Source organism: Ursus arctos, unplaced genomic scaffold (assembly GCF_023065955.2).
Source record: "Ursus arctos isolate Adak ecotype North America unplaced genomic scaffold, UrsArc2.0 scaffold_7, whole genome shotgun sequence".
In the NCBI taxonomy this organism is placed as follows: domain Eukaryota; kingdom Metazoa; phylum Chordata; class Mammalia; order Carnivora; family Ursidae; genus Ursus; species Ursus arctos.
Window position 1 is genome coordinate 59,891,318 of NW_026623089.1, and position 15,825 is coordinate 59,907,142.

Genomic DNA, 15,825 nt, shown 5'->3' on the forward strand with positions numbered 1-15,825 from the left:
ACTCAAAAAATCACCTCCAAGATCTGTGTCAAGGAGCTTTTTGCCTATGTTTTCTGCTAGGAGTTATGGTTTCAGGTCCTGTGTTCAATTCTTTAATCCATTTTGAGTTAATTTTTGTTTATGGTGGAAAGTCATGGTCCAGTCTTACTTTTTTGCATGTGACTGTCCAATTTTCCCAACACCATTTATTGCAGAGACTCTCCTTTCCCTGTTGTATATTTTTGGCTCTTTTGTCATAAATTAATTGTTCATATATGCCTGGATTTATTTCTGTTCTTTCAAAGCTGTCAGGATTATAGTATTTTTGTTACAGCAGCATGAACAAACTGACAGTCTTACCTTGTTTTTAATGACTTTTGTCTTGAATTACTAATTTTGCACATTTTTTTTTCACCTTGCCTTACTGAGTTGTAAAAGAGCTTTTTATATTCTAGGTATGTGTTTTTTGTCAGATACAGATTTTGAATTTTTTAGCTATATCATTTTCATTTTTTTACTTTTGAAGAACAGGTGTTTTAAGTTAGATGGGGTGTAATTTATCAATTTTTGATTATTTTTCATTTACATTGTTTGGGCTTTTGGTGTCACTAGAAGTCTTCTGTCTAACCCGAGGTCAGATAGGTTTTCTTTTAGAAGTTTACAGTTTTTGATTTTACATTTAGGACTATGTTAGAAGGTAAGTTTTGTATATGGTACAAGGGAAGGGTAGAAATTTTTCTGTTCTTGGCACATGAATGTCCAGTAGTTCCAGCACCGTGTGTTAAAGACTTACCATTTTTTCCATTGAATTTCTTTGGCATCTTTATTGAAAATCAGTTGACACATATGTGTTGCTCTATATTTGGTTTCTTAATTCTCTTCCATTAATAGTAAATGTCTTGATTTGAAGTATTAGTATGAATTCGATACTACTCAGTAATCTTACCCTAGTTTACCGCATCTCCTTTTCCTGTTACATTGTTATTTTACTGGCCTCATTTTTATTTTATAGACTTTTTTCCTCCCATATTAACTATGTTCTACATAAATGAGAGTTAAGAATAGTTAATATTTGCTTTAAAAAAATAATGCTTCAGTACCAATTATGTACCTTACGAAGTATAGCATTTATCAGTGCAAATATACCACTTTCCAATTGCAGCTCCCACTCTTCCCTCCAATCAAGTGCCTATTTTGTCACCTCTGATGTATCCTTGAGTAATGTGTTTTAATCAGCATCTTTTTAAACTTTATATAAATGTTATAAATACTTGCTTACTTTGTTCAGCATTGATTTTGTTTTCATCCATGCTCATTAATGAAAGGCCAATGGGACCATGTGATTGCTGTCCTTCCCGTAGCAGTCCTGTGGGGATTTGGGGACAGAGATTAGGTCTTTTGAAATCCATTCTGTTTCTGCTTTTCTTTTCAGTGGAATCCTTGTAAATACATTTGTATTCAAAGATGAGTTTTCTTCATACTTTCCTTAGGAGAACATCTCAGTGTGTGCAGGGATAGAGGAAATCAGAAAATCATAATGCACCTATAAGTGGTGAGCCTGAGATACGGAGAGGAAAGGAGCTGGCCCAGGGAAACACAGCAAGGTGCTTAGTTTCTCCCAGTAGTAACATGTCGTACAGCTGTAGTTCAGTATCACAGCCAGGAAATTGATACAGTTGCCAGCTTTTTCAGATTTCACTAGTTTAAGTTTCATTCAAATTGTTATGGGCATCAATATTTTGTTCCTATTTATTGCTGAGTAATATTCCCATGGCATAGATGTACCACAGTTTGTTTAATCATTCACCTGTTGAAGGACATCTGGATTGTTTCCAGTTTTTTGCTCTTAGGAATAAAGCTGCTGTGAACATTCATGTACAGGTTTTTATGTTAATATAAGTTATCTCTTTGGTGGGAATTAATGCTTGAGCATGCAATTCGGAGTTATATGGCAGGTACATGTTTAGTTTTATAAGAAATTGCCATATTCTTTTCCTGAGTGGTATACCATTTTTCATTCTTATCAGTAATGTATGAGTAATTTAGTTTTTTGCATCCTTGTCAGTATTTGAAGTCATCAGTGTATTTTTATGTTAGCCATTCCAGTATGTGTAAAATAATATTTCACTGTGTTTGAATTTGTATTTCTCTAATGACTAATGATGTCAAACATTTTTTGATGTGTTTATTTGCCATCTGTATATCCTTTTCAGTAAAATGTCTGTCCATGTCTTTTGCCCATTTTGTAATTGGATTGTGTGGATTTTTTGTTTATTTTGTTTTTTACTGCTGTACACTTTTATTCATTATTATGGAAGTGATTGCATATACTAAAAAGTACTACTAAAATTTCATTTTGGGTAATCAGTTGTCTCAGCAAGATGGAGTCCATTCTTTTCCTGCCAATCTTGATGCCTGCTTTTGTCATTTGTTTCCATATATGTTTAGCTTTATTTGGAGACTTTTTCTCTTTTTTTCTCTGTTAGTCCTCCATATTACTAGTCTAATAACACACAGACTTCATTACTATGGCTTTATATGTTTGGGTTTTTTTTTTTTCCTTTGCAGTTTTTTGGTTTTATTTTAATTTTTTTCCTTTAAGTCTTTTTTTCTCATGCGGTTTTGTTACTATGGCTTTATAATACAACTTGATATCTAGTGGGACATCCCTCCATGTACTTACTCTTCAGGAATATGTGGCTTCTTGTCTTTTTGTTCTCACATATACATTTAGAATCCTGAAAAGTAAAGAAGGTAATTCGAATCAACTCTGCTGTTGAGAACAACCATAAAAGATGAACCAAATAAAAATAAGTAATTTTTTTTTTTAAATAAATCAGACAGTTGCCAAAGCTGTGAAGAATTATGGAGTCAAAACTCTGGGGGTAAAAAAAAGCCAGTACACTAAGACTGATATTTGAGGCCTTTTTTCCCCCTAATGGTATACAAATTCCTGAAAAGGCCGCTGAGAGGTTGAGAAGCTAAGCAATTGTTTTGTCATACTTACTGGACTAAGGAGAGTTGGAGTTCAGGATCTCTGAGGAGAGAGCTCTTTGCTAAACCTCTTTGGTTTTATGTTAAAACCTCAAGGGGCTGTACTCTAAATGAAGATTTCTCAGTTTCACCACTATTGATAGTTTGAATGAGATAATTCTTTGTTGTCAGGGACTGTCCTGTGCATTGAAGGATGTTTAGAAGCATCCCTGGCCTGTACTCAATAGATGCCAGTACCAACCTGTCACCCCCACTGTGACAATCAGAAATATCTCCATATATTGCCATCTGTCCCCTGGTTAGCAAAAACCACCCCTATTTAAGGAACATTGCCCTAAATGGTATACTTGGATAAACCAGGCTTTATTGAAGCCCATTTTGAATCCTCTCAGTCACTGATTGAATTAAGATGATCTGAGTTATACTAGTTTCTTTTGCTTTAAGCTGCCTGTGAAAAGAAAATGTTAGTCTATGCCCGAAAAGATATTATCACATCCTCAAATTATCTCTTCAGATTCTCACAAATAGTATCTGACAGTCAAAATCAATTAGAATATCTGTATGCATCCTTAAAGGATATAGGACAACACCTGATGAAAAACCAAGTAAAACAGTATACAGCAGAAACAGCAGAAACAGGTGAGGAAAGGATCCATAAAATGTAATAATTAAAACTCCAACTGTAAAATAAATATATATTCAAAGACATTAAAGAGAAGATTGAACCAAGAAAACATTCTAGAATTCAAAAATACCACATTTTAACAGCAAATTACCTGGTCAAATTCCACAATAATCACTGTTTTTGTTTTTATTGCCATTACATTAGGTTAGGAAGTAGTAACATCTTTATTGATTTAGGTTTGTGCTATTTTCTGCACTGACTTAAGTGTTCTTTAATAAGTTTCAATAATTTTATGCATAATAGGCTTACATATCTTTTGTTAGATTTTTTCCTAGGTACTTTGTAATGTTTTTTAAAAAAGTTTTACTTTAAAAATTATTCATAAAGATAGAGGAAGAAGGAAAGCTTCCAAACTTATTTTATGAGGCCAACATTACCCTAACACCAAAACCAGATAAAGACACTGCAAAAAAAGAGAGCTACAGGCCAAAATCTCTCATGAACACAGATGTGACAATCCTCAACAAAATATTAGCAAACTGAATCCAAAAATACATTAAAAAAATCATTCACTATGATCAAGTGGGATTTATTCCCAGAATGCAAGGATGGTTTAATATTTGTAAATCAACATGATACAGCACAGGGATAATACCATATAATCATCTCAATAGGTGTAGTAAAAACATTTGACAAAGTATAACATCCACTCAACAAAGTAGATTTAGAGGGAACATACCTCAATATGATAAAGACTATATATGAAAAACATATAGCTAACATCATACTTATTGGGAAAAAAATGGGACCTTTTCTCCTAAGGTCAAGAACAAGAAAAGGATGTCCACTCTCCCCACTTTTATTCAACACAGTACTGGAAATCCTAGCCACAGCAACCAGACAAGAAAAAGGAACTAAAGGCATCCAAATTGGTAAGGAAGAAGTCAAACTTTCACGATTTACGGGTGATATGATACTATATAGCAAACCCTAAAGACCCACCAAAAAAAACTACTAGAACTAATAAATGAATTCAGTAAGATCGCAGCATACAAAATCAATGTACAGAAATGCATTGAATTTCTGTACAATAGTAATGAAGCAGCAGAAAGAGAAATTAAGAAAACAATCCCATTTACAATTGCACCAATAATAAAATACCCAGGAATAAATTTAACCAAAGAGGTGAAAGACCTGTACTCTGGAAACTATAACTGGTGAAAGAAATTGAAGACCACACAAACAAATGGCAAGACATTCCATTCATGGATTGGAAAAACAAATATTGTTAAAATGTCCATATTACCCAAAGCAACCTACAGATTTAATGCAATCCTTATCAAAATACCAACAGCATTTTTTACAGAAAGTAGAACAAACTATCTTAAAATTTATATGGAACCACAGAGACCCAAATAGCCAAAGCAGTCTTGAAAAAGAAAAAACAAAGCTGCAGTATCACAATTCCAGACTTCAAAGCTGTAGTAATCAAAACAGTATGGTATTGGCACACAGAGAGATCAGTGGGACAGAACAGATATAAACCCAAACCTACATGGTCAATTAATTTTCAACAAAGGAGGCAAGACAGTCTCTTTAACAAATGGTGTTGGGAAAACAGGACAGCTACATGCAAAAGAATGAAACTGGACTGCTTTCTTACACCACACACAAAAATAAACTCAGAATGGATTAAGGATCTAAATGTGAGACCTGAAACCGTAAAAATCCAGAAGAGAGCACAGGCAGTAATTCTTCTGACATTGGCCATAACATTTTTCTAGATAGGTCTCCTGAGGCAAGGGAAACAAAAGGAAAAATAAACTATTGGGACTGCATCAAAATAAAAAGCTTCTGCACAGGAAAGGATACAACTAACAAAATTAAAAGATAACCTGAATGGGAGAAAATTTTTGCCAATGACATATTCAGTAAGGGTTTGTATCTAAAATATGTAAAGAACTTACACAACTCAACACCCAAAAATCAAATCCAATTAAGAAATGGGCAGAAGACATAAACAGACATTTCCCCAAAGAAGACATACAAGATGGCACATGAAAAGATTTGCTCAGCATCACTCATCCTCAGGGAAATGTAAATCCGAACAATGAGTTATTTCACGCTGTTCAGAGTGGCTAAAATCAAAAACACAAGAAACAACAAGTGTTGGTGAGGATGTGGAGAAAAAGGAACCCTTGTGCCCTGTTGGTAGGAATACAAACTGGAATAGTCCTGTAAAAAACAGTATGTAGGTCCCTCAAAAAATTAAAAATAGACATACCATATGATTCAGTAATTCCACTACTGGGTATTTACTCAAAACTGGAAAAAATATATGCACCCCTATGTTAATTGCAGCATTTTTTACCATGGTCAAATTATGGAAATAGCCCAAGTTGCATCGATAGATGAATGGATAAAGAATTGGTAGGAGTGCCTGGATGGCTCAGTTGGTTAAGCTTCTGACTCTTGATCTCAGCTCAGGTCTTGATCAGGTCCTGAGTTCAAGCCCCCGTGTTGTGCTCCACACTGGGTGGAGAGCCTACTTAAAAAACATAAATAAATAAAAATTTAAAAAGAAGTGATCTATATACCCAACGGAATATTATTCAGGTATAAGAAGAATGAAATTTTGCTATTTGCATCTACATGGATGGATCTAGAGAGTATAATGCCAGTCAGAGAAAGTCAGTCAGAGAAAGACAAATACCATATGATTTCACTCATATATAGAATTTAAGAAACAGAAGAGAGAACAAAACGGAGAAATCAAGAAACAGACTTTTAACTATAGAGAAAAAACATGGTTACCCAGAGGGAAGTTAGGTAGCGAGATGGATGAAAATAAGTGAATGGGATTAAGAATTCACTTATGTTGAGCACCGAGTAATGCATAGAACTATTGAATTGCTATATTGTACACCTGAAACTAATAAAACATTGTATGTTAACAATACTGGAATTTTAAAAAATACTTTTATTTTCTAATAGATGCAGTTAATTAAATATATTAAATTTTTACTTTTGTATCCAACAACCTTACAAAATTTTCTTGACTTTTCAACATAGAGGATATATCATCTGCAAATAATGAGTTATTTTTTAATTTCTTAAATTATTTTTGAATTGATTTTTCCTGTTTTTTCTCACTTGGACTGCCATTTAATGTTGAATAGATTGATTGCGGGCCGGCTTCTTTGTTATCATTAAAGTTGGTCTTTGCTGTAGATGTTCTTAATCAAGTTCAGGAAATTCTCTTGTTTTGCCTGATTCTTTTTATCATGCTTAGGTGCTGAGTTGAAATACTGCATTTATTGACTATATTTTTCCCTGTATAAAAAAATTAATATATAATATTGCTTTCCTCCCACAAATTTATTAATTTTTTAAAGGAATTGATTTTGAGAAGAAAAAACAGGGCAGAAAGGTATGGAATAGGAAATAAATACAAATGCAAGCTATTTTGCTAATTTTTTTTATAACTACAACAAATTAGTAGAGAGAATGACCTATACAAAGCAATACAGAAATGGTTCAAAGACTGAGGTGTTCCTTTAGCTTAAGGCTGAAGATTTCAGTGTCTAGTATTGGGAGTTTAGGGCGTAGTCCTTGTTTTTGGATGGATCACTGGGTGCAGATCAGTCCATGCTTTTAACCAGTTTTAAACAGAAAAATGACTATTTGGCCCCGGTTGAAGTAGGTGAAGTTTGGTTTCATGGGTGAGGTAACTACCAAAGTTCCTCCCCACAATGCAGTGTCAGGTGGAGTTGAACTTCTTGTCACACTGTTTCTTAATATGGGCCACAGTGTCCTTCTCTATATTATATTTCTCCAGTGTTTCAGGAGTACACTCCACTGAGTCCTGTTTTATCTCCTCCAGCATATTGGCATTTTTTATCACGGCCTTTCAGTCTCCTTGTGAACCTGGGACTGAAGTACTGCCTACTTTCACTTGGGGGATGGCTTGGCAATGCCCAGACTATGAGGCCCCCTGTTGCTATGAAAGCTGTGGTTCATCTCACTATTGTATTATATTGAGTGACATTTATAAAATTTTCTAAGAGTAAGCATCCCTTGATTTCGTGGGTTAACCCAAATTAGTTCTAATGAATTATCTTTTTTTATATTGCTGGCCGTAGATTGCCGATAGCTTTTTTCAGAAATTACTGCATCTGTAGTCCTGAGTGACATTGGCCTGCAATTTCCTCTACATTGTTTGTTTGCTTTTGGTCTGAAGTTTATGCAAGACTTATAAGATGAGCTATGAAATACTCTCCCTTTTTATTATGGAAGATATTTTAAAGATTGAAATTAAAAGTTTCTTCGTAGTAGAACTTAACTGTAAAGCTCTTTCAGCCTTTAGGCTGAAAGTGATTCCAGAGAAAAGCATGTAAGTACAGGAAAGAATGAAGAGTGCTAGAGGATTTTAGGTAAATATAAAGATATTTTATAAAATAATAAAATTTACGTAAATAAAAATATAAAATGTAGGTATAGTTTAAAGTATTGACTTTAAGAAACTCTTTACTGTGGTCTGTAGATTTTAAATCATAAAAGTAAAACATATGACAATAATATCACAATAGCTGATAGAGTGGGTTAATGGAATTAAACTGCTGTAAGTTGCATTATTTTTAAAATTATTAATTAAACTGTGCTAATTATGGTAGTTAATACTAATTCAGGAATTCTTTAATAATATGTTAAGGTAATCACTAAAATAATTATTAAAATTGTATAACTTGAAATTGAATAAAGAAGGCATGTAATGTAATGAGCACTGGGTATTATATACAGCTGATGAATTACTGAACTCTACCTCTGAAACTAATAATACATTGTATATGTTAATCGAAAAAAAAGAAAGTGAATAATGTAAGGAAAAAATGGAATAATAAAACATTTGATTAATCCAAGATGCATTTAAAAATAAATAGAGCAGATGGGACAAATAGATAAGTCATCAGAGGATCAACCTAAACCCATTTGTACTAGTCATTGTATTACATTGAAATGGACTAAGCAATTCAGGTAAAACCCAGTGATAGGCAGACTAAATAAAAAACAAAGCCCAACTGTATGCTCTTTATAAGCGCCGTACTTAAAATATAAAAGAGGTTGAAAATAATACAGTGGAAAAAGGTAAATTATACGAAGACTTCACTAAAAGAAAGTCAATTCAATAAGAAGATATGACAACTCTAAATTTATACTTTCATTAAGATTAGCTTCTAAGTTGTTAATGCAGAGACTGAAAAAACTAAAAGAATATAGATAAAAATCCATAATCACTTTAACATATTTGTTCCATAAAGTGATGGTACAAGTCTAGAAAAGAGTAAGAATATTGTTATTGAAGAACATTAATCAACTTGACCTAGTTAACACATACAGGACATTCTCCACCCTAACCCCCCAAATGTGGAGTATACATTATTGTACTTAGGGAACTAGTTCATATACTGGACCATAAAATAAATCTCACAAATTATCTCACAAATCTCAAGGAATTGTATTTATGTGCATAAATTCTGTGGCCACAGTGAATTATACTAGAAACCAGTAGTAGAGAGATTACTAGAAAATCCCCCAAATACTTTGAAAGTAAGCAACATATTATATATATATATTAAGGATTTTATTTATTTACTTGTCAGAGAAAGAGAAAGCGCAGCCAGGGGGAAAGGCAGGCAGAGGGAGAAGCAGGCTCCCTGCTGAGCAAGTAGCACAATGCAGGACTCCATCCGAGGACCCTGGGATCATGACCCGAACTGAAGGCAAATGCTTAACAGACTGAACCACCCAGGCATCCCAGTAAGCAACATGTTTTTAAATAATCTGTGGTTCAGAGCAGAAATTGCTATTTACATTAGAAAATATTTTGAAGTAAATGAAATGAAAATGTATTTCACAACTGGTGGTAAACAGTTAAACCAATGGTTAGAGGGAAATTTATAGCACTTAATGTATATATTGGGAAGGAAGGTTGAAAATCTATTTCTATTTCAAGATGTTAGAGAACAGACAGCAAATTAATAAACCTATTAATTGTAGAATGAAGGATAGGAGCATGTTGGCGGCACAAGTTGGTTAAGCATCAAGTCTTGGTTTTGGCTCAGGTTGTGATCTCATGGTCATGAGCTCAAGCCCCATGTCGGGCTCCATGCCCTGTACAGAATCTGCTTAAGACTTTCTCTGTGTCTCCCTCTGCCCCTTCCTCCCCCGTACCCCTGGGCTCTCTTTCTCTCTCTCAAATAAATAAATCTTAAAAAAAAAAAAAAAGAATGAAGAATATGATAAAAATAGAAGTAAGTATGGGGTGCCTGGGTGGCTCAGCTGTTAAGCGTCTGCCTTCTGCTCAGGTCATGATCCCAGGGTCCTGGGATCAAGCCCCGCATCGGACTCCCTGCTCAGCGAGAATCCTGCTTCTCCCTCTCCCACTCCCCCTGCTGGTGTTCCCTCTCTCACTGTGTCTCTCTCTGTCCAATAAATAAATAAAATCTTAAAAAAAAAATAGAAGTAAGTAAAATAGGAGGGCAGCTGATTGGTCAGTTGGTAGAGCATGCAACTCTTGAGCATGAGGTCATGAGTTCAAGCTCCACACTGGGCATAGAACCTACTTAAAGAAAAAAATTTTTTTTAATTTACTTAAAAAAAATAGAAGTAAGTAAAATAGGAAACAAACGTATGAAGGTAAAAAATCAAATGCCAAAAATTGGTTATTTCTGCAGATATTACAGATATTAAAAAGTTACTAGCAAACTATTTTGTACAACTTAATGTCAATATATTTGAAATTTTTAGTGAAATGGGCAAATTTCTTAAAAATCAGATGTGAACAAAATATACACAATATGAAATAGAAAATTTCTTTTTTCTTTTCTTTTTTTTTTTAAGGCTCTTTGTGCAATGTGAGGGTTGAACTCACAAATCTGAGATCAAGAGTCACATGCTCTACTAAGCCAGCCAGGAGCCCCTGAGATAGAAAATTCCAATAATCTTTTATCTATGGAGAAATGTAGTCCGCAAACCTTTCCTGACTATACGGCTGAATTTTCCTACATATTTAAGAAGAAATATCAGAAACACTTTTAAAGAATAGAAAAACAGGAAAAATCTTTTCTAGCTCATTTTATGAGCCAGCATAACATTGATAACAAAACCTGAATAGCATATTACAGGAAAGGAAAATTGCGGACTAATATATAGCATTGCACATGGAATGCAAAAACCATCAAAAGTGCATTACGTAGTAGTGTCCAGTGATATATTAAAAAATATATAATGCAAGATAAACAGATGGGTTTATGTCAGAAATTCAAAGCCTGTTTAACATTTGAAAAGATAATGTGTAATTCATTAACAGAAGAAAGAAAAAAGCTATGTAATAGAAGAAGAAAAATGTTTTCATAAAATTCAATATCTGTTTCTGATATTTTTTAATTGAGAAACAAAGAATAAAGGGAACTTTATTGTGATAAAGGATATCTACACTAAGTCTTCAGCTGTTAACATATTTAATAGTGAAGTAGTGAATGTTTTTTCACTGACATTTGGGAATGAGACAAGAATGTCCAGTGTCATTATTTGTTTTCAGCAGTTATTGTGTTACTCTACAAGCTGTTCAGAAGGTATGTGATATGTTCAAATTTACAGTGTTAATGTGAGTAGCACAGTTAGAGATAAAACCAAGATCTAATTCTCATTGTTCTTCATGTGATTTTTAGGTCTGCTGTTACATAAAGTGAGTTGATATTGTGTAGTATGGTGGGTACTGCCAAGTTTATGAACATTAATAGAAAAACGGCTTCTTGGGGTGCCTGGGTGGCTCAGTCGTTAAGCGTCTGCCTTCAGCTCAGGGCATGATCCCGGGGTTCTGGGATTGAGCCCCACGTCAGGCTCTTCCACTGGGAGCCTGCTTCTTTCTCTCCCACTCCCCCTGCTTGTGTTCCCTCTCTCACTGGCTGTCTCTCTCTCTCTCAAGTAAATAAATAAAATCTTAAAAAAAAAAAAACAAAAACAGCTTCTTATAAAATTATAACTTTACATTTTGTATTGAATTTATATTGAATTTTTAAAGAAGCCGTTATGCATGTTCATTAGTAAACTTTGTTTTATCATTATTTCAAAGATTACAAGCGTTTTTAAATTATAAAATTTACTTTAACGTGAAATGGTTAAAAGTAGAGTTATACAATATTTGTCTTAAAAGGGACCAGAAAAAGTTTAAATTCAAATACCTCTTTAGACAAATGAGGAAACTATCCTATTGTATTTCCTGTGCAGTCCTCTGCCTTGTAATTTTTCTCATATAAGAAAGAAAGTTATCATAGGTGTAGGATAATTATTCTTAGGGATTTTGGAAGAGGCAGAGAGGGTGCCAAAGTCACAATAGTTAAATATGGCCAGAGGCACCTTTCTTTTAGGAACATTAATGTGGGTGGTTCTCTTAGTTCTCTTGTTTATCAATTTTAAGAACTAATTTAAAGCTCCTATACAAATTAGGATATATACATTCTAGATTTATAGGACTTTTTCTTTCTGTTTCACTTTTTTCCGTTGGAGACTGAAATGTGTTTCCACCAAGCTGTCTCCAGAAAGTAGAGAGGTTACTCTCCCCCTACCCTTCAAAATAAACCAGGATAACAGAAGTGATGATACTTTGAATATAGAGAGCCTGAGGGAGAGCTGTAAAATGAGTCACAGAGGAGTTAACAGCACCACTGCTTGGTGTACTGTTCAGACAGGCTTTAAAGCATAATGTGGGACTCTTGGCCCAACTTCCAAGAGGAAGGAGTTAAGAATAGAGGGATCAAGGTGGTAGCAGAGGACGGGTACTAATTAGCTGTCCTTTCCCATCATTCCAGCTGGTTGCAAAAAAGACAGATCTTTCCATTTAACCATTACATCTTGTAACTATAACTATTTTTTAGACAAATGGAGACAACAATGGTATTTTCCTATGCTGAAGTAGAAAAATATAGTAGAGAAAAAAGAGTTCATCTCTATCAAATAAGAGGGAATTAGAAATATGCTGGATAGGGGCGCCTGGGTGGCACAGCGGTTAAGCGTCTGCCTTCGGCTCAGGGCGTGATCCCGGTGTTATGGGATCGAGCCCCACATCAGGCTCCTCCGCTATGAGCCTGCTTCTTCCTCTCCCACTCCCCCTGCTTGTGTTCCCTCTCTCGCTGGCTGTCTCTATCTCTGTCGAATAAATAAATAAAATCTTTAAAAAAAAAAAAAAAAGAAATATGCTGGATAAATTTCATAATGTATTTACTTTAGTGGTTTTAAATAGCAAGCAGAACTTTAGGCATCCAAATTTAGTTCTCCCCAGTGTAATAAATAGGTACCTCTTCATTATAGATCTTCTTACCATGTTCTTTGTTAAAACAGTGAAACCAACTAAGACAATTTCAAGCAGAAAAAGGACTTGAACAAAGGACTTTGGAACACAGGATCCCAGCAAAATCTGAGAACTATGCTTGGAGGCTATGCAGGAGCCAATACTGATGCAAAATCAAATCACAAAAGTGGTTCCATGTTGGACAAAGTCACTATAGCAATACCATTGATGCTTATAGTAGCCATACATCTTGGTTTTTCTTGGTAATAATTAATAGTTCATTTCACTCTCAGAAGTGTCCCAGTTTGGACAATAAATTACGTGCTCACCATTCTGATGTTGGAACATTACTACCTCTGGAAAGCACATAAAGATGCTCCTACTTCCAACACTCATGCCAACATCGAGTTTACCTGCCCTTTGCTTCTTCCCACAGGCAGGTGGGCTGGCTTGCTTTCCCTCCCTTCTTTTGTTCGTTCATTTGTTCATTCATTCATTCATTCATTCACTTTATATTTTAAGTAATCTCTACACCTAACGGTAGCTGGAACCTACAACCTTGAGATCAAGAGTTGCATGCTTTATCAGCTGAGCCAGCCAGGTGCCTCTCCCTCCCCAGCCCCAGGCTTTAGATTCAAATTCTGAGATAAATTTGTCTGAATGATAGCACTTAGCTACTAAGGAGTCTGGGAATGTATCTCATTTTCCAGTTTCTATAGGTAAGAGACTGCCTGAAAAGGTAGGGGTTTCCCCAAACATAAGAAAGAGTTTCATACCGGGGATGTACTGTATGGTGACTAACATAATATAATAAAAAATCATTAAAAAAAAAAAAAGAAAGAGTTTCATAAGCTGGGCAGTCAAAAAATGCAGATATTGAGTGTATTATGCTTCAACGATTGTCCCATTTTGCTCCTTTCCTTGTGGTGTATTCAGTGCTGTCCTCTTCCTTTTGGGCTGGATAGACCTATTAAGCAGTTATTAAAGTGAGTTATGTATCTGCTCAAAGAGAATGTTATTGAAAGTGTAAACTAGTTTTTTTGTTGTTGTTGTTGTTTTTTTTCCCCTGTAAGCAAGGAAACTCCACTGGGTTGAAGGAAATAATATTTGCCATTCTCCCATCGTCATTATGTGAAAAAATAACTTGTCCCACTACAGAAGATAATTGATCTTAATAAAAAGCTGAAAAGTTGAAAGATTATTTGTTCAAATTTTTAAAGTTTGTGGAGTTCATGTAGCATGTGTAGTCAACCCTTAAGCATCTCTAAAACTGTGTCATTACATCTGGGTCTATCTTGGCGATACATATTTAAATTTTATTTGAATAACCTTTAGAAAAAGTTCAGATCATATTTAGATCTGTTCTAAAGAGCTCCAGATAAGCTTTTTAGAAATAGTATTTCTGTTCATTTCTTTTGGTTTTGATTTTTTTTTTTTTTTGGATAGAAAGAACACTTGGGTTATTTGTTAAACAACATGGATTTTATAAATCTTACGAGTTTATGTATCTTTTAACCTCTTTCAGTTTTACTTGTCCCAGTTTCATTGGAAGTTGTTATGATTAAGTAAAATAATGTGCAGGTTTTTTTTAGGTTATCAAATACTTTTTAAATGTGAAGCGTTTCCTTATTGTAGTAATAAGACCTGTAGAATGTCACTAAGTATACTTTCTGTCTGGGAGAACAGGGTAGATGTCCCTGGCCCACCTGCTGACTGTTCCTCACATATCTAGAAAGAATGAGGGAATCCACATAAGGATGCCTCAAGAACAGGATTGCCACTATAAGGGGATTACTATAAAGAACGATGGTGGGAACACCTGGATGGCACACTAGGTAGAGTATATGACTCTTGATCTCTGGTTGTAAATTCAAGCCCCACGTTGGCTGTAGAGCTTACTTTAAAAAAGAAAAAAAATGGATTTTCTATTGACTTTACAAAACATCTTTATAGGATTTGAAAACTGAGGGGTTAGGGTCTAATGCAGTGGACACTAATTGGGAATTAGTTCTTCCAAGTTCCTCTTTATTTTCATTCTTCTGTTGTGGGGTTTTTCTCGTACAGGGTTCTCAAGGTCTCCTGTACAGGATTTATGTAAAACCAAGGAGTCATGGTAGCACCTTGATGACAACATTGAAACACATTGTGCTGAGAACCTTTATGATATTTGTCTTTTGTATTCTAATCATTATCATTCAGATTGAGTTTCTCATTCTTCTTTTTTCTTTATTTGTGCTCTAGATTTTATTAAATATCCCAGGAGGTAACTCTAGGGATAAAGATGTGGAAGTCAATGGAAAATTAACAAATGTATGATTAGGATTGAAATCTGGGTGTGTAGTTTTGAAAAGAACATTGCTTTACCTTGTTTTTTTTTAGCATATTACACAGGATTTAGCCCTTAATTCTTTTTTTTTTTTTTGAAGATTTTTTTATTCATTTGACAGAGAGAGCACAAGCAGTGGAGAAAGTCAGAGAGGGAGAAGCAGACTCCCCACTGAGCCAGGAGCCCAACGTGGGGCTCAATCCCAGGTCCCAGAGATCATGATCTGAGCCAAATTAACCATCTGAACCACCCAGGTGCCCCTAGTCCATGACTTTTTATCTCCTTATTTCATAGAAATATGAAGGAACATAAAGAAAACTTAACAAAAACCTTGGAAGTTGTTTCCAGCTTTCTCAAGACTCATTTCCCAGTTTCAGAGGCACATTCTTCCAAAGTTTACTTTCTTTCAGATTTCTTTCTCACATAAATGCCTTTTGCTTCCTTCCCCTAGCAGAACATAAAGTTGTTCTTTCCTCCATTTTTCTTTTCTGGAAAGAACACCAGTTCAGAACTTGAAAATTCCTAGGTGAAGTTTGAAATGTAAGCAAAGTA

The 15,825-nt window shown here is 34.7% G+C and overlaps 1 protein-coding gene and 1 pseudogene across 6 annotated transcripts in view; one reads left to right on the plus strand and one right to left on the minus strand.

Annotated features, from left to right (window-relative positions):
* The window catches only part of JMJD1C (jumonji domain containing 1C), a 322,853-nt gene that overhangs the window by 167,407 nt on the left and 139,621 nt on the right, over nucleotides 1–15,825 (plus strand). The window lies entirely within an intron of this gene.
* LOC113259259 (dynein light chain 1, cytoplasmic-like) lies at nucleotides 7,253–13,343 on the minus strand (annotated as a pseudogene).